Source organism: Pteronotus mesoamericanus, unplaced genomic scaffold, assembly GCF_021234165.1.
Source record: "Pteronotus mesoamericanus isolate MK-2021 breed Mesoamerican mustached bat unplaced genomic scaffold, CSHL_Meso_final contig_65, whole genome shotgun sequence".
Taxonomy (NCBI): Eukaryota; Metazoa; Chordata; class Mammalia; order Chiroptera; family Mormoopidae; genus Pteronotus; species Pteronotus mesoamericanus.
In genome coordinates this window covers 10,248,681-10,276,339 of record NW_026555228.1, presented here as the reverse complement: position 1 = coordinate 10,276,339, position 27,659 = coordinate 10,248,681, and positions in this window count along the sequence as shown.

The window sequence follows — 27,659 nt, the reverse complement described above, 5'->3', positions numbered from 1 at the left end:
TAGGAACCGCTGCTGTAGTTCAGGGAAGAGGTGATGGTAGCTTGAACTAGAAAGGTTGATATTGCCTAGTTTGTGATACAATGCCAATCGACATTTATTGAACTTTCACTGGTTAAGGGGTTTGTAAACATTATTCTCATAACCACCCTCTGAAGTAAATAGCATCAGTAGTCCCAATTTACTAAGGATGAAACTAACATTTAAAGAGGATAACTTTCTCCATTTCTCTCAATTAGCACTGACTTATCAAAGAAAAATATGAAATTTAAAGAGGAAAAAATAGCATATCCATAGTCACATAAGTAATAATAGACTCTTAGCTCGTACAAATTTGTCTAACTCAAGACTTAAAACTATTTTGCCTCCAAAGAAACTATATGGGCCAAAATAACTAGCATTAAGCTAATATTTGAGGCAAACTTATTATATTCAGGGTAAGGAAAGAATACTATCATATATTAATCATGGGCAAGGGAAATCTAGAGAGGACTAGGGTTGGTGTTAAAATCAGGGTTAGAAAATTTTACATTTGGGCTGGACCACTTACTAGAGCACCTGGAGTGAAGAGATGCTTGGATTCGCACAAAATAAGATTTTTGAAGGCCTCTAATAGTCATGAAATATGTTAAATTGAATATAATGGTGAGCCTGTACTCCTTCCACACACAAAGTGGATTTGTACAGTTTGAATCATTCTGATTCTGAAAGGATTGGCCTTTGACCCATCTAAGTCCTTATGACAAAAGAAGATGGCGGGATGCATTGGAACCTAGTTCCCTGATGGGTTGGCCTTGGAAGCCTGAGTAAAAATGGACTCTGGGAGAAGCAGTAGCTGATGGGGATGCTTCCCACCAAGTGAGAATTTAATAAACAACATCACAATTTGCCCCAGCTTGGCTTTAGCTTCTTGTAAAATGACATCCAAGATGGCATAAGCACTGAGGAAAAAATCACAGCCTGGTTTGCAGTTGGAAATTGCTAACTTGGTGGCAGCTGTTCTTCACTCATGGTTGAACTGCTCTGTCATTAGATTTCAGAATAGGATAACACAAAGGGAGAGGAGGATACCATCACCTTCCTCAGCTGTTGAGCAAATAAGAGTTCAGGAAAATCTTATTTATAATTAACCAAGTGCTTACCACATGTGGTCAGTGCTTTGTTAAATGCCATAAAACCATGGTAGAGGTGGAGAGGATGGAGTTTACCATGTTGCTAGTATTCAGGAGAATTTACAAAGGTGTGCTACTTATCAGTGTTTTGCCTCTCAGCTCCAAATCCACCCTTCTTGGCCCTGCTTTGGGATACCGGAGCTGGACCCCATAAACATTTCTCCTTTGCCAGATGGTGCAGGATTAGGTTTTGTCAATAAAAGGTGCTAGAGGTACATGGCAGGGCAAAGGTGGGGTTCTTTTCCTAATGTGCTGTTTTGTTTCTCACTTGCTTCTGCAGCACACAGTGGCCGGTGGCATACAGAACACCCAGAAGTGCTCAGCCCTCAGTAAGTTGCAGAGACCCCCACACGTGGCTTTCTAGCCATGTCCACAGGCATTCGTACAGGGAGTTTCCCAGAAAGTTCTAGTAGCAAACCAGAAGACAGCTTTTCAGAGTGTTGAGTTTTTTTGTTTTGGGGTTTTTGTTTTTTTGTAGCACCACGTGGGCAACTTCCATGAGTCTTGCCAGCACCCCAGTAAGTGGCTTCCTAATGAGTTTAGTTGACTCCCCAGTCAGTGGTTTCCTGCTTGCTGGCTCCTGTCCTCAGTACCTCAGTGAAAGTCCTCTTTGCTGTGTACGGTTACATATTCACAGGTTCTGGTGATTGAAATGTGAACATCTTGGGAAGGACATTATTCTGCCTACCACAAAGGGGTTACAATTTTAAATCGGCAGTCATGATAGGTCTCATTTAAAAGGTAAGGTTTGAGCAAAACCTTAAGGCAAAGAAGTTACCTATGAAGTTACTCTTACTGAGAATGTTACAGAAAGAGGTAACAGCCAGTGTGAAGGTCGTGGGCCTGGAAGGTTCCTACTGTGTTGAAGAAGCAAAGAGGTCAGCAGAGATGGCACATAGTGGGTCAGGGAGAGTGCCAAGAGATAAAGTTAGAGAGAAAGATCATTCGGGATGAATGTTTGGGGTGAGGACAGCAATCTGAGGAGGACGGTTCTCTGCCTTACTTGTTAAAAGCTCTCTCTCTGGCTGCCATATTGAGAGTAGACGATAGGGAGGCAAAGGATCAATCAATAACAACTGTTTGGAATGTTCCATGGAGAAGAATGCTGAGGCTGAATTCACACATGGAAGAAATAAAAACAGAACTTGGGGTCTCTAGTCCAACATTTTCTACCCCTATAGTGTATATGGAGTTCCTGAAATGTAAGACAAAGGGAGCATATTTCATATATTTTATAGAGAATTATAAAAAAATAATTTAAGCAGAGCAATATTAATACATGTCTAAAATTTTTCATTGAAGCAGCCATAAGAAAAGCTGTCTCACTGAACTAAAGTTCCAATGTGTGTGTTTCTCATATTCCTGATACCACTTGCAATGTATTTGGTAGAACCTAAAATATCTAACACACACAAAACTTGTGATAATGGCTTCTTGGCTATACAACTTTATTTTTAATTGCAAAACATCTGACAGTTCAGATGGTTCCTTTCCTCAGTCAACCAGATGCCATTTAAACCTATGGATGTGACGTCTGTGGTAAAGAGAGAAGCTTGTTGTCTAGTCTCAAGCTGATCCTAACAAGGGACCCACTCCTTATTGGGGGTTGGGGGTGGTCAATAAAGGCTCAATTTTTCTTTGCACTTGTGCAAACCTGGGAAACTGACTTTACCAAATACTGAAGATGATCGATCCTGGGGAAACATGACAGGGGTAGTACACCCAAGTGCTAATTAATTGATGAAGTGTGAGGTTTAGGATAATCAGTTTTCTACAGAGCAAACTTACTCCTGACAATAACCACTTGAAAGGCTAAATTACAGATTATGAAAACTCACATTAATAAAAGGTCAAATCAAGGAACATGTATGAAGGACCCATGGACAAAACCAAAATGGGGAAGGATTGAGGGTGAGAGGTGGGGGTGGGTGGAGCAGGGGAAAGCGGTGGTCGGAAAATGGAGACAAATGTATCTGAACAGTAAAAAAAATGTAGATTAAAGTAAAAAAATGTAAAATAATATATTTAAATTTGTGTATTTCTTCATGCCTGGCACTATTTTGAGCACATATTTATTCACTTACTCAACAAATAATTATTGAGTACCTACTTTATGCCAGACATTGTCTTAGGTACTTGGAAAACATGAGTTTTGCAAAAAAGTTCATGCTTTGTATATTTTGAAGATAAAGCCAAGAGGATTTCCTGGTGGATTGAATATAAAGAGTGATGTAACTGGAAGTCAGGGATGAAGCCAAGTTTTAGGAAAGGAAAAATGGTCAGTGAGGAATTGTTCATGAAGAGGATGCTCCTGTCTGGGCAGCTGGGTTCCCTTGGGTGTCTTCAAATCTTCACTTATAGTCTATTACACACAATAGCCTTGTGTTTGTGATGCTTGGAGAGAATGAAGGTGAAATGGAGGTGCCTAAGCATGCAACATGTTTCAGGAGGCAAGACTGTGACCTACCGAGTGTGGATCAAGAATTTGGATGAAGTAGAACTTCAAAAAGAAAGAGGCACAGGAAACCGTAAGTCTCCCTACCTGAACAATTTTTGTAAATACTCCAATAGACCCTGGGCATACCACAACATATAGAAGAGAGCTTGAGACACTTGAGCAAGTTTTGTGGGACTCATATGAAAAAGAGGGCTGAAGAAAGCTAGAAGACTTGAAAGTATTTAGGGATTTAGAATGTATTACCTTTTATTGCATAATCATAAATATAATTATTATGAGTTAGTAACTAAGATAAACATATTAACCCTCACAACCTTCAAATATAGGTTACTAAAGTATTCTCATTTCATAAATGAGAAAAAATCAGGACCTAGAGAGGTTAAAGAAATTGCTCCCCTCACCCAGGAAGAAAGAGGGAGAGATCTTAAACCTTAACTCTTAGACATGGGTCTTTTTGATCCTATGAAATATACTCTACCTGAACTGGCAGTTAACAGATAACATGCCTGTATATGATTTCATTTTTATGTGTACACATGTGTAGGTTAACTGCTGGGCACACCTGTGTATATTTCAGCCATTGTCATATTTTGATGATTCTCAGCAGATTTCTTTTCCTTGCTTATAAAACTCTAAATCAAATAAGCCAGTCAACTGTGGTATATTAGATATCATCAACATAATGTAAGCATCAGGTGGCAGGGATTTTCCCTGCTTTGTTCATTGCCTCCTCAACACATACAACAGCTACTGGCACATAGTAGGTGCTCAACAAGTGTTTGCTGAGTGAAAAATTGGCAGAACCATACAACCATGTGGTTTGGCAGGGATGGCCACAAAATCTGATCCTTGCCTATGTTGGTGAATCAAACGGTACCCAAAAGGAACTCTTATTCATTTGGGAGTGCTCCAGGAGATGCCAAGATAAACCAGATGAATCTCAGAGGACATGCTATCTAGGAAACCATTGTCTTACGTGTAATTGACAATCATACCTCGTAAATGAGTATTGTCCCATCTAAGACCCTGGCTAGGGTTTCTTTCACTTTCTAAATTGGGAAGAAGAGACCCACCCCTACTTCCTCTGATGCTCAGATAGATCTATGCCAATTCCTGTTTAGCAGCATTCTGTGATTCAGGCACATTTGGCTCCTGAGCTTCCTGTTTCAACTCCCTTTGAGTTCTAGCATCTTGATTCACTATCCCCCTCTTCACCATTAGCTCTCATCCCCATCTCAAACTTTACTCCAGAAACTCTCAAACTTTCCTGCAGAAACTCGGGCTACTGGTTTGGTCAGGCCGTTTTAATGTATCATCTATCCATTTCAAGTGGCATTATCCTACTCTTGCCCTCACCATGGCTTTGCCTTCATGATACCTGGTTCTTCCTGGACCACCCTCATGAATTACATGTTTTAGTTTTTTATTTGCTACTTTTTATTGAAACACACATCAAAAAATGTACTGGTAATAAGTGCATAGCATAATAAATTACTGCAAACTAAACACATCCCTGTTACCTGCACCCACGTCAAGAAAGACAACATTATCAGCATATCAATTAAAAAAAAAACTGTCATCATGTTCTTTACCATAACTTCCCCACCTCGTTGCCTTTTCCCCTACTCTTCACTTTACTCTCCTATTGATAAACATGTTCAAACAGGATAATTTTGGGAGATTTTTAAACTCTTCTCTGAAGCTTTTACTTTGGAGACCTTGATTGAAAAGATGGTTTTCTCATCTCCTGCAGCTTGTGAAATAAGTTCAAAGATAGAAATGACCAATGATGATTTTTATTATTAGTTATTAAAAATTCCATAGTCAAATGGCAGTCCAGTCTGTGATGATGATGTCACAAGCCAGGAAAAGAACCCATGGTAAAGAAGTGGTTAAAATCCTATGAATAGTTGACATGCCACAGCTTGGGCATATTCGGCCTAGATTTCTGTTATCTCAGAAAGGTTTCAATAAGCTTTAGCCATACCACCTATCCTATCTAAAGATGAGCATGCATCTTGCTCACAATCACTCAACAGCAATAAAGACTAAGGGGACTAAACAATAATGGGAAAACTATAATAAAGATTATATGTTCAAAAAAGACTACCTCTAAACCAGATTTCATACTGGCTCTAGGACAGATGTCAATAGACTTCTCTCTCTGCACTTATACCTTCCCCAAGATCTGAGTTTGCATATTGAAAGACACACACACACACACACACACACACACACACACACACACACACAGGGTCCAGCACAAATAACACCCTTTTTTATTATAAACTCTTTTACTACAGAATCATAAGCATGTAATTCTGTAACATAACAATATCACACTCAAGCACACCATATGACACTTTAGGTGAAATGTTCAAATTAAAACTATAAATTATTACACCATATTTTTACCCTACAAACCACACTCGAGCAGGCCTTACTTCTGCTGGACCCTGTCTGTATGTGCATGTATGTGTATACTTATGTGTATCACAAGGGATTTCTGAGATTGCCTTTGAGAGAATTTTATTTGGCTACCAGTGCTTAGAGCTTCTGAAAAGTTTTATGCCAGGAAGAATTAATTAAATACAATGTATCCTGGGGCTTAAGAGCTGAAAGCCTAATGAGATCCAATGTTTCATGAGAGACTACTAAAATTGAAACAGTGACAGAATTATCTAGAAGCTCCTGGTGAACCTTCAAGCTTGCTATGTTCTTCATTTCATATTTTTTTGGTCTGATACAACACAGAGCCCATTGCAGTGTACATTTCTGCATTTATAGATGCCAGAATCTCCTCAGTTCACTTCAGGAAGGCAATTTGCAGTGAGATTTATTTTAATAGTATTTTAGATGTTGTGTCTAATAATGATAATGAGAGTATATGGAAGCTGGCACAATAGAAGTGCATAAGCTGCTGGGGAGAGAGAGGCCCCAGATTTCATAAGAAAACACTCATTATCCTTCACCAGCAGCAGATAAAGTTAAAATTTATTTCACTGGTGGCTCGAAGCCCAAAATACACAATGATTTCCAAGGCACACAGATTACAGTACTTTGGAAATCACCCAATATGGAAAAGCATGAGAATATTTTTGTTTTTGGGTTAGAAAGCCAGAGTTCTATATCTGCCTCAAGTTTTGTTGTTGCATCAAGTTCTCTGGGATCTACTGTAGTTTTAGTACATAACAGGAGTAAAAGACTGTGGGGAGTTATCAGGAGCTATAAGGGAGAAAGCGACAGTGATGTTAGAGTTGGCATGTAGTTATTAATATGCAGCCCATAGAGCTTTGCATCATTTGCACACCCTACCCTTTTGTCTCCTTGTCAGAGAATGAGATAGCTATCCTTTTCTCCTTCCGGGTAGGACCAGGATAAAAAATGAGGATAATGAAAGTCAGATATCTGGTGATGGCTCAAATGTCCCTGAGAATGGAGGAGCAGCCTCCACGTTTGCTGCTCACACACAGTTGCAGTGTCTTGATCTGCAAGTCCAATTCATTTAATAAGGATGTGCGCTTAATTGAAGTAATGTGTCCTTTTCCTCTAACACCATTAATTTTACTGTAACTTCTCTCTCAGTCTCACCCCATGGCAGTCAGCTAAGTGTATAGGAGATTAGAGTTATTATATCTGGATATCTGCAAATAAATATGCATTACAGAGTTCAGAAATATAGGATGCTATAGCTGGATTGCAAGTGTGGTTCTTACCATCTGCGTATTACAAAGATAGCAGAACACACTTTGTTACTTCTTCAAAGCATTGCTACTCTTCATTCTTAACTTTTAAATAGCAAATATGACACAAATCATTAACCATAACATCAGTTTAATGAAAAGATCATATCTTACAAAATCAGATCATTTGAGAATCTTTAAATAAACTCAATGGTATATAAATTACTTAATGGAAGGGGAAATAGCTTTCTCATTGATTAAAAGTGCTCCCCCATGTCACCTTTAGCCTATTAATAGACCCATTCCTGAATTAAAAGCTAAGTTGCACACCATATGTGCCAGGGACAGAGACAGCATTCCAGCATTGCTCAAATTATAAAGGGGATATAAATCACCTAGAATCCTTGTTACAATGCAGATTGTGATTCAGCAGGCCCAGGGAAGGGCCTGAGATTTTGTCTTTCTAACAAGCAATAGATGATACTGCTGGTGTGTGGACCACACTTTGAGTAGCAAGGACATAGAGAACATTCCACTGTGTAAGGAGGCTTCATTCAGTACCAACCTGCTCCCAGAAATTTGCCCAAACTTGTGACACATGTTACAGTTTTTGGTTGCTATTGTGATTCACTCTCATGCTTTTTTTTTGTAATTAAATGACACAGTGACTTTATTTGAAATATCAACTGATACAGGTTTTGTTCATTAGTTCACCTTCTCCCCCCTTTCCCATTCAAACAATAACTGACACTAAGCACTCTAGCACATAAAAGTAAGGAGGCAGGAAAGAAAGTGGTTTATTTCAAGATTTGAGTGCTTTCAAGGACCTAAGGCCAGCTCTTTGCCACCCTATCACCCCATCACTATCTATTTTCTCCCTGTCACTGAAGCCAAATGTTGACTCACAGTTGTTATTGTACTTGCTCTATTGCATTTGTAATGGAGTAAAGAGGATCAAGAAATATTTCTCATACCCCTTATTTATATGATAGATTAAATAAGAGGGTAGCCTATTTCAAGAAAAAGGAGACAGAGCATATTTCCCTGTGGAAATGAAGACTGTGACTTGTTTATTTTGCAAAGAAACTATACCTGTGTCAAAAGAATATAGCTGAAGACACCTATTATGAAACAGGCCATAGTAAGAATTGTCAATAGTATAGAACAGAATTTCTCAACCTTGGCACTATTGCCATTTGGGGCCAAATTATTTTTTGTCTTGGAGACTGTCCTTGCTTTTTAAGATATTTAGCAGCATCTCTTGCCTCTACCAATGAAATTCCATAGCACTTCCTGTACCCCTTCCACACACACACAACCAAAACTATCTTCAGCGATTGCTAAATGTCCCTGAAGGGCAAACTTACTCCCATTGACAACCACTGGTATGCAAATATAGCACACACCCAATACTTATCATGTAACTAGCAGGGTTCTAGGTATCACCATATGTTCATATCACACACTGAATACTCAATACAGTCCTATGAGATAGGTACTATTATTCTTCCTATTAAATAGATGAAAAAGCTAGAACAGAGAGAGGTTAAGTTTCTTGCCTAAAGTCAGCAAGCCAGTAGATAGAAGATCTGGGATTTCCATTTAAGCATTCTAGCTTCAAAATCTTAACCAACATACTGTGTGGGGAAACATTTAGTGAACTGGAAATCAATGTGGTGATTATGTGCTCTCCCAGATCAGTCTCAAGACATGTTGGACAATGGACAGACATTGCCTGTACAAATGGGACTGTACCTCTTGCTCAGCCCTTGGCCCCTTGCCTATCCTCTCTTCTGTGAGTACACAGCAGGAGTGTAGTCCACACTGACAGAGGTTGAATTCTAGGAATACAGTGATGATGGCCTAAAGAGTTCAAGAAAAGACATGGTTGATTGATATGCTGTTCCACCTTTGCACTATAAAATTCTAGGTGGTAATTTAACATGGCCAGAAAATGGCTTATTCGCATTTTCCTGCATACTCTAAGCAAGACTTGTATTTATGATCATGATTAACAAAGCACAGTTACAGCATCTGAAAATGTCATGGTCAGCAAGATGGATGATGCATCATTAACATATGATGATATCACTAACATATGCAAATGATATTAGGGAACCGCAGGGGCAAGAAGACCTGTACTGATTGCCTCAATAGTTTTCTAGTTTGCTGAAAGTTTCTTTTTAAATATGAATGGATGTTGAATGATTTTTTAAATGATGATATCCTCTGGTTCATGTTACTCAAGAAAAAATGCCCATCTCAACTTAGCGGCAAAAATTGAATCAAAGACTTGACATTATGACCCTCCTAAATATCTTGAATATTTCTCACCAAAGGCATTAGCAAATGGAGCAGTTTGTTTTGTTCATTAATCACACAGAAAATGGATCTTAAGGAGTTTCATTTGTCAGAAAATAATCTCACCTACTTTCCTTAATAAAAAGTGAAAGCCCGAGCCAGATGTACATTCCCGGAAGTGTGAAATTGAATCCCAAATTCCAAGTATGTTTTTTGATCTGAAATTTTATGAAAATAAGCTAGCATTGTTCAATTCATCTCCCTTAACTAGCATTGATAGTGTGAATTGGGAGCTCCAAATAGAAAGTTATTGAACTGCAGTGCAATATAATACTAAAAGTGAAATAATGACATTTATTTATCCTAAATACAAGAACACTGTGCAACGATCCTTTCCATGTCTAAAATGAATTATCAATTTATGAAGAGCTTCTTTCTGTTATGAAAGTGAATTCAATTAAATATCAAAATCAGTTAGAAGATTCAAGGCTGAATTCTACCCAGGGCCTCACAATATGAAATATAAGACCTGACACTTCATGTTTTCACAGAAGTTAAGGTATCTGTTTTTCAATTCCAAATCAAAAAAGTAATGAAACATGAAAGAAAATAATTAACAATAACTACATCTATTTTCAGTTTTCATTTCCCCATGTGTATGGTAAATATGATCTTCATTAGTATATCTGTTTTTATTATGTTATCTCTTTATATATTTTAGTAAAAAAAAAAAACAAAGAAAGCTTGCTTACATTTCTGGCAATTGATTTTCTATATACCTTCCCTGCTTCACTAATTAATCTGCTTGGTCTGTAGGCAGACTTGAGTTTGTGACTCATATAATAGGTATCCAACAAATTGTGGTTGAACTGAACGAACTGCAAACACTTCTGGCATTATGGTTTGTTCATTGAATTTTCTTTTAATTTCTGAGTTGCCTCAATCCATAGAGCAATAGCAAAAAATTAGACACAAAGTAAGTACTTCATAAAGACTCATGTAACAGAATTGCAAATGTTGATACAGACAATTAAAAAATATTGGATCCAAAGGTAACACTCAGAATATTCAAAATGCTAATTTTCAGAAGGCTAATAAAAATATTATCAATTGATCAACATAAAATAAGTAAATACAGATATCTAAAAATCCATTGAAAGGCCCAATATTCCTCAAGCATTTTTTTAAAAAATCAGTCTTCTTCACTCATAACCTAATCTGTAAGAGCAAAAATATATTCATTTTCATTATGTCTTTCTCCTATAATTAAAATGCCTAAATGACACTTTTGTAATTCCAGAAAAAAAATCCTGTTGCAAACTTCTTTTTTCATATTTCATGTAATAACTGGCATATTTCTATGAAGGCAAGTATTTACTTTTTGGAAATTTATTTTGCCTTGCCCCAATTTACTAATTTTCTCTGACTGTGAGTATGTTCTGCCTCAAATTTTTTGCTGTAATGAGATAGGATGTAAATATATACATTCTTTCCGAGGATTCTTCAGGTAAGAGAAAGCACATGCTATAACACGGCCTGAGGCAATGTAACTAAGACCAATATGGTCTTATGTAAGCAATTTTCATAAGGTCTTATTTTTGTAAATATATTTCTAGTGGAAAAATTTTAAATCATTTTCAGGTTTTTACTTGGCACAAAGAAAACTCAAGGCTATTATCTAGCTGGGGCTTAATGAAGAAGCACAAACAGAACCAAACAAAAGCACAGACTAAAAAACAAATCAAAGACCAGAGACATAAACTCTGCTGCTCAAATCCAGTGTTTGTCCAAAAGTCTAATGGATGCAACAAAAAATATTTCAAAATCAGATGCCTGCCAGTTGATCAAGAGCCACAGTGGTAGAAAACTTCCCCCAAAGACAAGGGGACTAGAAAAACATCATCTCCTCAGTGAAATGAAAAATAATTATAAGAGAACATGGAAAACATGCAAGTGAATTCAATCACTCTTTTAATGTGTAAGATGGAGCAACTGTGTGCCAGTCTCAGTTCAAGGTACTAGAGGCACAAGTGAGCATGTCAGATTAAAGTTTTGTCTTATAGAGCCTATATGCTGGTGAGTGAGACACTTATAGGCAACTAAAACTAGGGAAATAAATATAATATAGGGTTGGGTGTATCTAAAAAAAAACAGCAGAAAGTAAGGAGATGGCCATTGAGAGGAGGTGCTACTTCCGACAAGGTGGTCAGGGAAGGCTGTATAAGAAGGGAACATTTGAGCAGAGATCTAAATGAAATGAAGGATTAAACTTTTCAAGGATTTGAAGGGAAAACATATAAGGTAGATAGAACAGCAAGAAAAAAATTCTGAAGCACAAGCTACCTTGGAGTGTTCCAGTGTGACTCAAACAGAATGAGCAAGGCAGAGACAAACTAGAGATAAGGTCAGAAACATCATAAAAACTAGGTCACTCAGTGCTGTGACAGTTGTTTAAAATGGCCACAAATTGACATTCTTCTCACTGAGAAGTGGGATCTAAGTTCCCTCTTCTCAATCTGGTGGGCTTTGACTGCTGCAACCAATAATGTACTATGGAAGTGACACTAGATGCTTTCCAAGTTGAGGTCATAAAAAGACCATGCAGCTTCCATTTGGTCTCTTAGATACTCGTTTCAACTATCCTGAGAATGCCATGCTGGAGAGACCATATGTAGGCATTCCACGCAAAAGTCACAACTGAGCCCAGTCTTCCAGTGACCCCACCAAGGAGCCAGGCATGTGAATGAAACTGTCTTGGAACCTCCAGATCAGCCCATTCACCAGCTGAGTCCCCCTGAGTGACCTCAGTTGATTCCATGATAATGCAAAAGAAACAAGGAGCCAACACCTGCCCAAGTTTCTGAAGTGTCATTAAATGGTTTTGGTTTTAAGCCACTAAGTTTTGAAGTGATTTACTAATACAGTGATAGCAACTGGAACCAGGGCCCTTGGGCCACAGTAAGGATTTGTTTTTCATTCTGACTATAATAGCAAGCTACTGGGGAATTTTAAGAAAGGAAATAATGTGATATGATTTACCAATTTGAAAAGTCATTCTGGCTGATACATGAAGAATCAAGTATGGTATTTTAAGAGCGCATGCAGGAACACCATTATGAGGTTCCTGCATAATTCTAGCAAGAGAGGATAAGGTCTTGAACTAGGGAAGTCATAGTAGAGAAGTGAGAAGTGGCTGGATTTACATTATACTTAGAAAGTAGATCCAGCAGGATTTGCTGATGGATTACACGTGGGATGTGAGAGAAAGAGGGAAGTAAAGGATTGCATGTTAGTTTGTGGTCTAAGCAACTGGGGTAATTGTGGTAGTCTTTCATGACTAGGGGAGGAGACGATTTGGAAAGAGGAAGATGGTAATAAGTTAATTTTTGGACACATTAAGAGTTTTAATGCCCAAATTAGAAGTGTAGAATTTATTCATGAGTCTGAAGTCATAGGAGAAAAAATACGTGATAACTTCGATGTATGAATCTGGAGTTCAAGGAGAAAAATCTAGACTGGGAATAGAATCCAGAAAACATCAGTGTATAGATGCGTTTAAAGATAAAAGACTGGATTAGATGACCAAGGGAAGTCATCTAGATATAAAGGACATAGAAGAGCAGTGGACTAAAGAATGTGCTGAAGCATGTTGTAATATTTTAAATGTCAAAAAGATGCTGGGGGGAAAAACCGGAAATACACATGGAATAGAATGAGTTTGGATGCTTACCTTACACCATGTACAAAAATTAAAATAGATTAAACGCCTAAACGTAAAAGGTAAAACTATAAGACACTTACAAGAAAACATAGGGGAAAATCTTCGTAACATTGAATTTGGCAATGACTTTTCGGATATGACACCAAAAGCACAAGCAACAAAAGAAAATAGCAGTTAAATTGGACTTCATCAAAACTTAAAATTTGTGTGCATCAAAGGACACTATCAAGAGAGCGAAAAGAGCCCTGGCTGGTGCATCTCAGTGGATGGAGTGCTGGCCTGCAAACCAGAGGGCCGCTGGTTCAATTCCCAGTCAGGGCACATGCCTGGGTTCCAGGCCAGGTCCCCAGATGGGAGCATGCGAGTGGTTACACATTGATGCTTCTCTTCCTCTCTTTCTCTCTCCCTTCCCCTCTCTCTAAAAATAAACAAATAAAATCTTTTTTAAAAAGAGTAAAAAGGCAAGCCACAAAAAGGAAAAATGTCTCCAAATTATGTATCTAATAAGAGATTAATATCCATAAAAATAAAAAACTTCTGCAACTCAGTAACCAAAAATATACACAACCCAATTCAACAGTGATCGTAAGACTTGAATAGACATTTCTCCGAAGAAAATACACAAATAGCCTATAAACACATGAAAAAACACTCAACATCATTAGTCATTAGGGAAATGCAAATCAAAACTACAATGAGATACCACCTTACACCTAATAAGATGGCTATATAAAACAAAAGGAAATTAACAAATGTTGGAAAGGATGTGGAGAAATTGGAACCCTCAGGAAGATAAAACCACTACATTTCTGGTGGGAATGAAATGTAAAATGGTTCAGCCTCTGAGGAAAACCATTTGGCAGTTTCTCAAAAATTTACACAGAGAGTTACTATACGATCCAGCAATTTGACTCCTAGGCATATACCCAAACGAATTGAAAGCAGAAACCCAAACAGATAGTTGTAGCCAATATTCATAGCAGCATTGTTTACAATAGCCAAAAGGTGGGAATGACTCAAATGCAAATGTCCATCAACAGAGGAATGAAAAACCAAAATGTGGCATATATTATATTTGATCATAAAAAAGAATGAAATTCTGATACATGTTATCTATAACGTGGATGAAACTTGAAGATGGCATGCTTAGTGAAAGAGGCCAAAAACAAAAGAATACTGCATGATTCCACTTACATGAAGTGCCTAGAATACCAGGGACTGAGGAAAGGCAGAAATGAGGAGTTGGAATCTAATGAGTATAGGATTTCCATTTAGGGTGATGAAACGTTCTGGAAATGGATGGTGGTGATGGTTACACAACATTGAGGATGGACTTAATGCTACTGAATTGTACTCATAAAGCGGTTAATATGGTAAATTTTATGTTGTATATAGTTTACTATGATTATTTTTAAAAGTCAGGAATTAGAGGAGAATCAGCAAATGAGACAGAGAGGGAGCAGCCAAGGAGGCAGGACAAAACCCAGAAGAGTGTGTGGGCCCTTGACGCAATTGGGAAACAGAAAATTACCACAGTTTCCAATGCTGCTAAAATGTGGGTAAGATGAGGGCTGAGAACTGATCATTAGGCGCAGCAGTGTGGCGGTGAAGGGATCCTTTATAAGAGCAGTTCCAGTGGACAGTGGGAGCTGAAGACTTAACTCAGACTGAGACAGTTTAAAGGCAGAATATGAGCTGAGGAAGTGGAGACAGAGTATAAACTAACCGTTAGGGAAGTCTTGCTGTAAAGAGTAAAATCCAAAGAAGTGAGGTAAAAGAGTGACAGCAGGTCTAAGGACAGCTTTTGGTAATAAGCCTGATTGTCACTGGAAAGTAAATGTCAGTTTAACCAGACGTGATTTTGTGTCAGATAAAGACCTAAGTTCCATAACAAATAAAAGACTGAGCAGCATACACTAAAAAGCAAGCAAAACACTGAAATTATAACTAGTAAGAACTGTGAACTAATCCTTTCAATTAGCCACAGAATTCAACACCTTCCCAAAAGATGGGGTCCATTTCCACATTCCACAGTTAAACAAATGTGGAAAATTTGAAAGTAATCCAAGGAAAATAATAAATATGAGAAGTTTTGATAAACAAGAAATAGAAAAGTGAAAGGAAAAAGAAAGAAGAGAAAAATAAGGAAATATTTAATCATTCTTTTCATGTGACTATAGGGCTTTTTTACAGAGAATTTGTGAATATTCTTCACCATATATGCAGAGAAATAATAAAATATGTTAGTAAAATGATATAAATGACAGGATTGGCCTTGAGAAAAGCAAAACAGAACACACTACATATTACATACCAATTATATACTACAGCATAAAATTTGAAACTTTGGAACAAGTTTCTGGTTATAAAATCTCTTTGCTATTGCTTGCAAAATCAGACAAGTTTTATTTAATATTGTTCTGGAATTTCTGGTCAATACAATAAGATATTAAAGCAAAAAAAGAGATATGACTATTAGCAGCCAGAAGAAAGAATTTTTATTATTTGCAGGTATTAGCGTTGCACACCGAGTTAAGGCAAGAGAATCAATAGGAAAACTATTAGATTTAATAAGCACATTCTAAAAAGTGACTGGATACAGGGTAATTATCAAGAAATCAATAGTTTAGGGAATAAGCAGCTAGAAATATAATGAAATGCAATAACACAGCCTAAAACTTACCCTAGAAGTAACATGTAATAAGAAATACTTGGAGTGCATGTGTGAGTGTGTGTGTATCTTTTATTAAGAGAAATAAAGACTTGGATACCACGTTCCTAGTTGGGCAGGCTTAATCTTGTAAAGATGTCCATTCTTCCCAAATGAGGGGTAATGCAGTCTCAATCATAATCTCATGAGGATCGATTTCAATTTGACAATATATTTCTAAAGTTCATCTGGAAGAATAAACAAACAAAAATAACCAAGAAAACTCTTTAAGTAAAATGAGAGTGGGCTATTTATAAGTTTAAATGAGTGAAATAAGACCAGTAAAAGATTTATAGAGAGAGCAATAAAACAGAAGAAATAATACAAGAACAAAATTCTGGGATGCATAAATATTTACCATGTGATTGAGTAGGCATTACAAATTACTTGGGAAAGGATGGATTTTTCCATAAGGACTGTGGAGTACAAATTGACAGCTATATAAGAAAATCATATTAAACTATCACTATATCATGTACCAAAATTAACTTTAATAGATTAAAAAAATAAATTGTTCAACTACATAAAAGCTAGAACAGGTATCTGATTTTTGAGTGAGGGAAGATTTCTTAACTTTAAAAGTAATTTTTGAAATGACAAAGAAAAACATACACAACATAAAAAGTAAATCAACAACTTGAGAAAATGGGTGCAACAAATATGAGAGACTAAAATTAATCTCCATAATATATAATGAGTTCTTAAAAATCGGTAAGATAACCCTAAGACATGATACAGAAATGGCCAAAGGGCAATCTAAAAGACAAAGAATGCAAATGACTAGAAAATAACCTCATTCATAACTGCAAATACTCAAATAACAAGTGCAGTAGAGCAAGGAGATAACGGCTGCCAATGAATCACACCTCTCTGGGTCCGTGCCCCATTGCGGTGTGACTTTGATACCCCTTTCAAGAAGAAGGGCATGTATTACTCTACCCGTTAAAGCTAGCATAGGCTTGCGACTTGCTTTGATCAATAGAATGTGGTAGAAATTAATCTGTGCTAATTCTGGAGTTTAAGCCTTATGAAGCCTTGCATTTTTCAATCTTGCCATTGCATTGAAACCCTGAGACTGTGAAGAAGCTCAGTCTAACATGTATTTCAGGATGAGAGATCATGATGGAGAGAAAAAAATGTGATTCAGACAATAGGTAGAAGTAACTTCGGGACATTTAAGAAGCCATCTGAGCCCCTTCATCCCCAGTTGAGGTGTGAAAAGACTACAGATGAACAAATTCCCAAGACCAGGAGAAGAACCAGATTCAAAAGTTCACTTCTAGATACTATTTATTATGGGAGAAAGGAGAAGATACTTAGAAAATATTTGTATCCACAACCATCTGAAATATTATGTCTGGTATTTTTGGATGCAAGTATAAATCTTCAATAAGGAATGTCCCTGGCCAAGGGGACCTGTCTGGCATGTAGTAGGTATTTAATAGGTGTGTATTTGTTAAAAGCACAATACATCTTTCAACTTAATCCCTGATTCCAGAACTGAGAAAAAAAAAACCCTACTTTAGGCTTGGTATTCCCCAAGCATTCTTCAGATTTAGGCTCAAGCAATATTGACCACATTATGCTCTAGGCAATGTGCAAGATGTTTCCATACAACTTTATCTCATTTAGTCCTCACCCAAGCCCCATGACATGGGCACCTACTATTTGGTAGGTGAGAAAAGTAGAAGTCAGAGAAGTTGAGTCTTTCACCCAAGGTCACATAGCTAGGAAATATACAGACAAGTTTCCAAAGTCAGGAAGTGGGTGTTTGTTCATTGGTTTAAAGGCCTCAAAGTCTTTGACACTCGTATTAAGGAGGGGCTCCTTTGAGATTAGTTGCCTGGACTCTAGTAAGGCTTGTAACCTTTTGGACAACAAAGAAAGGTGAAAATGATGCTATGTGATTTCTGAGGCTATGTCGTGAAAGGCCATGCAGCTTCCCGGGCTCTCTTGGAGCAGTCTGATTATCCATAGACCCTTCTCAGAATCCCGCCATCGTACTGTGAGAAGCCCAAGCCACATGCAGAGGCCATGTGTAGGTCCTCTACTCAATAGTTCTGCTGAGCTCAGTCATTGAATCATCCCAGCCCATACTCCAGGCATGTGCGGGAAGAAGCCTCTAGATGATTCTAGCCCTCGGCCACTTGAGACACCCCAAACCAGCTGAGAACCCACACACTGTGAATCAGACACAAGCCACCCACACTGTGCCTTCTCTGAATTCCTGACCCCTCAAAGCTCTGAGCATAATAATATGATGGTTGTTATATATGCCACCAATTTGGGATTGTTTGTTAAACAGTGATACTAACTTTAACAGGAACCTTTCCCCAAATTTTAAATACTCAGTGCACTTGCAATGACATAAAATCCCATTAAGTCCCACAGACTCTTAGAGACTCCATGATGCCACCCAGTTCCCTCAAATGTACAGGGGAGCAGAAAGCAGGGACTCTGGTCCAAACTCGGATCTGAGCTTTGTTTCTGAAACTCTGGCCTCAACAATTTATCACTCTTTCCTGATAGACCTTTTCAGTATCTTCTTCTACCTGCTATCTTGTCTTAGTCATACAAAGCATCCTTTGCCCCTCTGACCTAACTTGCCCTTCTGATCTTCTCAGCGCTGAGATTTCTATGTTTGTTCTTCATAGTTCTCACTCTAGTCCCTAAAAAAAGAGGTAGTTTTTCTTGCTGACAGTCTCGAGACCTAATCACCAAACCTATTTAAGTTGAAGTCACTATTTTCCACAGATATCCAAGCCTCCCCACCTTAGAGGCCTGCCTGCCATCCTCTCAAGCTAAGCATGAGGCCAGCATGGCATCCATCCTTTTCTCCTTTAGGGTCTTCTCCCCCACAAAGAACAAAGGGCGTAAGTGCCAGACCAAGGGCCCATCCAAACACGAAGGTCAGAACATCCTTAATAATCATTGAGATTTAGTAAGAATTTAATTTATTTTTTTAGTTCACCCTTTATTGTATTTTTTGCATTACCTTTTAATCCCCTTATACTCCACTCAGCCCCCATCACCACACTGTTTTCCATGCCCATGAGTCCTTTTTCCTTTTTGCTGAATCCCTTCATCCCCTAACCGCGTCCCCCCACCGCCGACTTTCATTTATTAAGCTTTTTAAATATATGACACTTATTTATTTCTTTTATTTTTTCAATTCTAGCTTACATTCGATATTATTTTGTATTGGTTTCAAGTGTGCAGCATAGTGGTAAGACAATCGTATACTTTACAAAGTGTCCCCCCTCCAATATTCCCAGTACCCACCTGACACCATACATAGTTATTGCACTATTACTGACTATATTTCCTATGCTGTATTTTACATCTCCGTGACTATTTTGCAACTACCAATATGTACTTCTCAATCCGTTCACCTTTTCCACCCAGTCCCCCAACCCCTCTCCCATGTGGTAACCATCAGTCTATTCTCAAATACATGCCATTTTTTAAAACGAAGTATGTATGGTATTGCATGAGAATTTCAATCAGATAAAAACAATTAACTCATCATAGAAAACACAACTCAAGATAATTACCCTAATACCTTCTCAAAATAAAAGCAGGGATTTGGAGGAACAGTTTTAGAGATTTCGATTAGGAACAACAAATCCCTGAGCAGAACAGGGCACACCTGGGGCTAAGCCAAGGGGACCTAAGTTTCAGTCTGTGGTTTCTTATCTAATCAGTCTCTAACCTACACCCTGACACAGCAGGCATGTATTCTGCAGAGCAAGAGATGAAAAGCAACGTAAATTTCTCATCCCTGGACACAAAGACTAAGCACACAGTGGCTAACGTCTGAAATTCTATTCTATTTGGCTTAAGGCTTTGTCCCCCTTTAAAATACAAATGTTTTAGGAGTTACTTAAACTGAGCGGCAGTGGCAGGTCTTGCTAAATGCCTACCTAATATCCATTTTCCCCCTTCTTTTTCTGATTACAGAACTCTAATTTGGGGGCCGGGGGTAGCAATATACCTAGATTCCATTTCAGCTAGGGGTAGCCGTGACCCAGCTTTGGCTTCTGAAATGTAAGCAGAAATTATTGGCAGGGGCTGCCCAGAAAGCTTATTTAAAAGGGCCGACTTCTAAAAACAATAGGCCTTCCCCCTTTGCATTCTTCTTTCACAAAGGATGGATACAATTCATGGAGGTGCAGCAGCCATCTTGCAAGCCAGAGGACAAGAGCTACGCATTACAAACAGCATATCAAGAAGGCAAAAAAAAGCCTAATTTGTTTATGACCTCACAGAGCCGCTGCACTAGCACTATAGTCAGCCTACCCCCTTTCAGGTAGCGGGCACCTTATTGGGTTTCCATCTCTAACAGATGCATTGTTGCAAAGATTTGGGAAATTATCTAGAGAATGAGTTTTGAAACAAGCAAGAAAACACAAAGAACTTATGGGCTTTAAGAACTGTATAGAAAAATAAAAAGGTGAAAGCCGAAGGAGAAAACAAAACTGGAGTTGGAAGGTATGGGGCCCTGAAGATCAGTTTATCATGAACAACTTTACTTAGGTTTTACCCTGCATCCAAACTAAATAAATGGAAAAATAATTCCATGACCTTCTATAAGTGGGAGAGAGAGAATTTCTTTGTAGTATCTTTATGAAACAATAATTTGAATGCTCAACATGCTAACACCAAAGGATAAATTTTCTGGGACAAATCTACGTGAATTACAATTCTAGTCAAAAGGTTTTCATAAGCAACATTGAAAGCCAGAGATTTCCCTGAATGATGGCTCCATGGGCACTGGTGGGGGGTATGAGATCATCGATTAAAACAAATGTTGAATTGCTGTTTTTGTTCTCCTGAAGTACCGTTATTATTGGCTGGACATCAGCAGTGCACAAGTTGGTGCAAACATAACCTAGGGCCACTTGAATTTTTTACCAAGAGCTTTGTTATTTAAGAGCTGAGAGGTTAAATTACTCTGAAGAGAAAAATATGGTCCAATTTTACCCATTAATCTAAAATATTAATGCAAATGTTGATTTCTTTTATGATTTCATGAATAAAATTAAAAACAGGCCAAGGTTCAAAATGGTGGAGTTCCCTTTAATTTGGAATTAACTATACTAACTATCATAACCTCTCTTTTAGGAAAACGTTGCCATAAGTTGTAGGTATGTTTTGTGAAATCCCACCAACAGATCCATGGGTGGGAATCAAGTAAGTTACAATATTTTTAGTTTAACCCCACAAAGAATTTGCGAATTCTAGGGCACTGGGGTATAGCAGTGCTTCTCAAACTTTAATGTGCAATATGAATCATCTAGGCCTTTTCTTAAAATACAGGCTCTGATTCAGTAGGTCGAGGATAAGACCTGAGAATCTGCATTTCTAACAAGCTTCCAGGTGGTGAGGATGCTGTGGATGCTGGTCAATGGACCACACTTTGACTAGCCAGGGAGTAGAGCATGGACAATCCTGGCTGCTCCTCAGGATCATTTAGGGACCTTGTTAAAACAAGAACAAAAACATACCAAAAACACCTCACAAAGTCTTGGGTCACATCCCAGCTCTACAGAATCAGAATCTCCGGGAGTGAGGTGCAGGGGTTTGTATTATTAACCATCTCCCCAGGTGATTCCTATTCAGCTGTAAGCTGCACCTGGTCTGCAATGAATACATCAGCATGGCTCAAAGAGTAGCTGTGTGCCCCCTAAATCAGAACTGCTTGAGAAGCTTCACAATCGTGCAGACAGTGCTCTGTAGATACCTCCCTTCTGCTGCCCAGGAAGGAGGCAAAGGGTGGAGGGAGTAGAAAAAATAAGGAGACAGTGTAAAAATGGAGATTGACGTCACTTCAACTCCCACCTGGCAGAAGTAAAGAGGGCCAATTCTCCTGGAAGTGACAGCATGGAACGTGCCTCCCGCTGCCTGACCACCTGCACCTCCTTCCTTCTCTTCCTTTCCCTGGCAACTGTAGCAGCCAAGGCAGCCCCCTCAGGGCAGCTGAGGGACCTGGTTAGAGAAGAGGGAGAGGAGTGAAGAGAAAGAAATGGGGGTAGAGTTAGAAAAATAAGGTGAAGGTCTAGGAATTATAAACAGCCTTAGGCTTTTTTGTTCACATTGCAGTTCAATTCAATGCAAATAAATGAATACCTATTTCTATATCTGTGTTTGCTGAAATGAGAACAATATATTATTTGGCTAAAAGAGTGTATCCCAACTGCATAAAATTGTGTCTATCTATGGAGAAGGGTCTGGAAGGTTTTGAACAGGTTAATCTCTTAAGTGGTGAAATTTAAGGTGCTGTTTTCCTGACTTCAGTATACTAATCTGTACTGTTTGAACATTTTAAACTGAGCATGGATTATTTTTATAATGAGAAACAAGTAATAAAGCCATTTTAATTTCAGGGAACAAAAACAAGGGGTCACTGGGGCTGAAGTACTCTAGGGGACAGATTAAGGAGGAGGATACAGGCTCTTTCTTCAAGAAGCTCACATACTCAGTAGTCAGAATCATGGATGGCTGCTTTCTGAGTTACAGAGAGATGAGACTAGGCAGCCCCACATGCACCTGCAGGGAATGGCATTTGGTCCAAAAATCCAAGATGGATTCCAAATGTATGTTACTAAGTGCAGATCTGGAGAGGAGTTTAGTATATTAAAGGAGGAAAATTTATCAAAGTTAATTAGTATGAATAAAGTAGCTCTGAAGGAAAATGTATGGGTCAGAGGGATCTGGAAAAATGAACTATAATGCTCCAGAAAGATAGCATTCTTGCAGCTGTAACAATGAAATGAGCCAAGAGCTCAGCTGGAGGTTAAGCAGGTAAACCTGAGACCTCATCAAAGATGGAACCACTCCTGGTTGCCCTGGGATCTACTCCTCATGGTACTGACATAATAGAATTGCCACATGCAAATGATTAAGTAGCATTTAGGCGCAGAACAGTGATCTCAGTAGAAGTTTTGGGAGGCTTTGTACATCAGAGGAAAGATGAGTTCATGAGGGTAAGAATCTGGGTTAAACAGGATCTGTTTACTTGGGAATTTCTTGGGTACTGCAGGCCTATGGTATGACTTTAGTTGTAGTCATGAAAAATAATAAACTAAATGTTTGTGAGTCCATATTGCCTCAGTTTCCTGTTTAAAGCATGGGGAGAAAAACAGATAAAGCAGCCTGGAGGGAAGGGAGAGAGTCAACAATTTAAATCACCCCTATGAATTTGAAAGGTCAGAAAATTCCCTGGGACTCCAAGTTTCTGGACTTGTACTTTTGTCATCCATAACCTAAGGAGATTTTTCTCATTTAATTCCACTGTAAGGCACCTTTTTAACAGTGATGAATGAGGCAGAGAAAAGAGAAGAGGTTCCACTTCAGGGCTGTATGATATACTTTTGCCTCATGGAAACAACTGATTATAGTACAATGTCATGACAAGTGGGCACAGTGGGCAGCTCTGGGTCATATCCTGTCTTCTGCTATTTCCATTGTTTATATCACCTAGATGTGCAGCAGGTAGGGAGTTGCAAAGGTAGTTAACATGCCTAAGGCTAATTTTGCTGCTAGAATAAGGTAGAATTTACTAGGTTCTCTACAGTGACTTTGAAAATGTCTGTGATAAAACATCTGTAGCTGAAATCAAAAGAAGTATCTCAAAGAAGGAAATGAGTGGTCAAAAATAGGAGGTAAGCTTTTGTTTATGAATTTCAATCTCTTCGGTAAAATATTCCTTCTGTTAATTTTATCCTTGAGCTCATTGAGCTGTCTGACTTTTCCTGAGTTTCTTCATGACAGCTATTGTGAATTCTTTACACGAAGCAAAACCAGTCAAATGAAGAAAGACAAATACATGTGATTTCACTCATAAGTAAAATATAAAACAAAATAAATTAACAGACAAAGCAAAAACAGACTCATAGAGGTAGGTAACAGGTTGCTGGATACCAGAGAGAAGGGAGATGGAGGGAAGGCAAAATGGATAAAGAGGATCAATTGTATAGCAATGGCTGGAAACTAGACTTTTGGTGGTAAGCACAATGTAGCATATACAGATGTTGAATTATAATGTTGCACACCTGAAACTTATATAATGTTAAAAAAACAATACAAACTCAATAAAAAGTGGAGATGAGAAATAGTCACTGACTTATTTGCCACCAATTCTAATTACATATGAATGCATTTGCAGTTTGAAAGAATGCTGCTTTTAAGAACCTTTGACTGCTACTGATTACTTCTTTGTCTCTTGGGGTCTCATTTAAAACACCTGAACACATCCCCTGGGGAAGTTACTAGTTCATCTCTAACTCTCTAGGCAACATCAACCTGAAATATTTCTGCAGACAGGAATGTTTCTGGATCAAGTCTGACCTTCCTTCCTCTTTTTCAAAACCATCAGAAAAGCTCTCTGAGAAGATGCATAAGGAAGTTTTCCAGTTGGCTATTACCTGCCTGTGGTCCAGAGTTCCACCAGATCTTTCCAAAATGAGGTACATGTAGTAGAAATGCTTTTGGAAAATTCTGTGTCTTAAACCCAAATTCCCTTAGCTTCATTGTTGTTTCTCAGGCATGGCATCTGACATCTACTTAAATTGTGGTTCCTAGACCACGAGCAGCAGCATGCATCTGGGGGCTTGTTGGAAATGCAGAATCTCAGGCCCCACCCCAGACCTACAGAATCAGAATTTGCATTTTTAACAAGACCCCCAGGTGATCTATGTAGGTTCCCAAGCTTAAGAAGCACTGCTTGAGAGTCTCTCTTAAGAAGGTCATTTTCATCAAGTTCTTAATGGGAAACAGATTGAGAAGTAAAAAGTTCAACAGAACTACAGATCCTAAGCCGGAAAATGTGACATTTTTTAGTGAATAATGAAAACAAGCCAAGGAACAGCAGTTTATAAAAGCTAAAATACCCTGTAGTAAGGTCAAAAGGCAGGCGCTATAAGGAGAGTGGCTCTAATTATGAAGATGGTTATTTCAACGGGACCAGCCACGGAACGCCACACCCTTTCTTTTCATGCTTTCAGTCTGTCACTAATTATTTTGGCATAATTAGCTCCCAGATTTACAGTGGGAATTAGACAAGAATATATTTTCCTTCCTTTCCTTCAAGATGCAGGGGTGGGGGCTAGAGCATGCAACAAGGAGCATTTCTGAGGCCAAGAATAAGCAAAATTGAAACTGGAAAAGGGGTGCCAAAATACAAATGCCAGAGGAAACACAAGGGCACAAAACTGCAGCAGAGAAGAGGAGAATGATGCCTTGCCAGGCATCTAGGACCAGAGGGGCAAGAGGCAGTGGGATCTCGATAAGGAACTGAGGGTGAGAGTAGGGAATTGTCTTGGGGTAGGGTGGGTGGGTGGCCACTCGAGACTAAAAACCACTACTTTAATTTTTATTATCCAGTGCCTTATGGGTAGGCCCAGCTAAAAAAACAGGGGGAAATTACATAGATTCAACATGGGAGTGAAATGATGAAAGAGGTTGAAAGAAGTCTAGATAAATTAGTCTACCATCTCTGGACAGGTGGGTGGATTTGAAAGGATAGAGAGATGTGGTCTTGAAAAGCACAAGCCAAGGCGGACAGTACTGATAGAACCAGACCTTATCAAAACAGTGAAATAGGTATTTTGGTGCCAGCATCCTATCTCTGCTACTGCCTTTTTTTCCTTCGTCCAGTTCCTTCCTCCAACCTACATTCAAATCCATGGTTTAACATCTGTCAAACCGATTTCTTTAAGCCTGAAGGTGTCAACCAATAGATTTGTAACACTCTTTTAAGGAGGTTGAATTTGACTGTGTACTCTTTAAAGACCACACCATCTTCCAGACCCACAATAAGGAGGCCCCCTAAAACCCCTCAAATCCATATCAACACATACCTGCTCCATCTCTCCCAAGGCCAGATTCGTGTACATGAGAAGTAAAATGTTCAACAGAGCTACAGATTCTAAGCTACAGATTCTAAGCTACAGATTCTGAAGGGATAAGAAAGAGGACCTCCATAACTAGCTAAGAGGCTAAAAGAGATGGGTGACCTCAAAGTTTCAACCCTGAGTTCTTGGACATAAGGGAGATAATTGATTTTTACAAAAGGTAGAATTTTTAAAACATTTATTTAAAATATTGTAATTTATTTTAGGTCTAATCTCAGATTTCTCTTTTCATACATTTTAGTCTCTTCTTGTTAGGATATTTATAATCTTTTCCCCAGATAATTATCATACCTCCCTTTGTTATCCTTGAATTTCATGCCACTCAAATACCAGTTACCCCCTGTTGGTCCAAATGCTTTGAATCCCAAGAAGAGAGAATTGGCAAGAAATAAACATCCCAGTGTTTGAGAGCAGAGGGTGAATGGTTTCTTAACAATGGTTATTAGAAATTGGTTTCCCTCATGAATCTTGTAGTTTAACCAATTACATTCAACTATTAATTTGAGAGGGGAGAAGGAAGAAAAAATACTACTCTCTCATCACTTTCCTAATATCTGCCATCTTCATAAGGTTTTTTTAGACACACACAGATATTCCTGGTGGCAGTGCGAAACTGAATTCCACAGCATATATTGGCCAAATGGTATAGTTCCCATTCCATGTTTACTCCTGGCGTTATTTGTCAAATTAGACATGCTAGTACAATAATACCCATAATTACACGCTGCGAGCAATCCAGCTGCAGTTTGAAGTATACCTAGATGCTAATCAGACTTCGGGGAAATCCCCATGAACAATGCATTGAAGCCTAATGTCACCTCTGGCTTACAGGCCAAGCATAGGTTCATTTATAATGCCAATATTTTACCCATAATTTTTAATAATTTAGAATGCTTATTGAAAGGAAAAATAGCAAAAATCTAATCCCCAGGGAGCCTGGAGAATCATTTTCCAGTTTTGCCAAGTTTATTTTGTATTAATGTTCATCTTTGCAGGCCACACCAAACATTGGGGGTGGGGACAAAACTTAATACCAAGGTTTTGCTACTCAAGGATTTATGTGCCTTAACTGCCCTTCTAGCCTTTTGGAGACTCTGCTCCACCCATGCCCCTTCCCCAACCCTGTCATTGTCTCCTCCCTTGTGCTTTTAATCTATACATATATATTGAACAACTATTGTATGCCTAGCAGTGTACTGCAAAAACAAATTATTCATATACTCAAGGTGGTCAGTAAAATGAATACTGATACATGAATAAATGATTTAAAACACAGGGTAACTGCAATGATGGTGATATAGCCTGTATATTATAGAAGTACTGAGGAGGGGAATCCAAACCAGCCCGGCGGGGGGCGGGGGTTGGTGTCCTCACGTACATACACATGTGTTTTGAGAGCAGGAGATATGCCAGACTCTGGTCAGTATCTGCTAGAATCCCAGTGCATTTTCATGCACATTTGCTTCAGGCCTTCAGGCTGCTTTCATTCCCAGCAGCCAGCACTGTGCCTCTTCATAGGAGGACAGCTCCCAGGCTGCAGGAGCCCACTTTGTCTGTGCACATGCACAGAAAGCTGGAGTGTCTGGAAAGTTAGTTCCCCAGAGGCAGCTCTATGACTGACAGGCGTGAGGATGTAAGTACACCAGCCCCTCTGCCCCTGATCAAGACAACTCTCGTGTACCTTCAGGCTGTCTCCAAAAGCC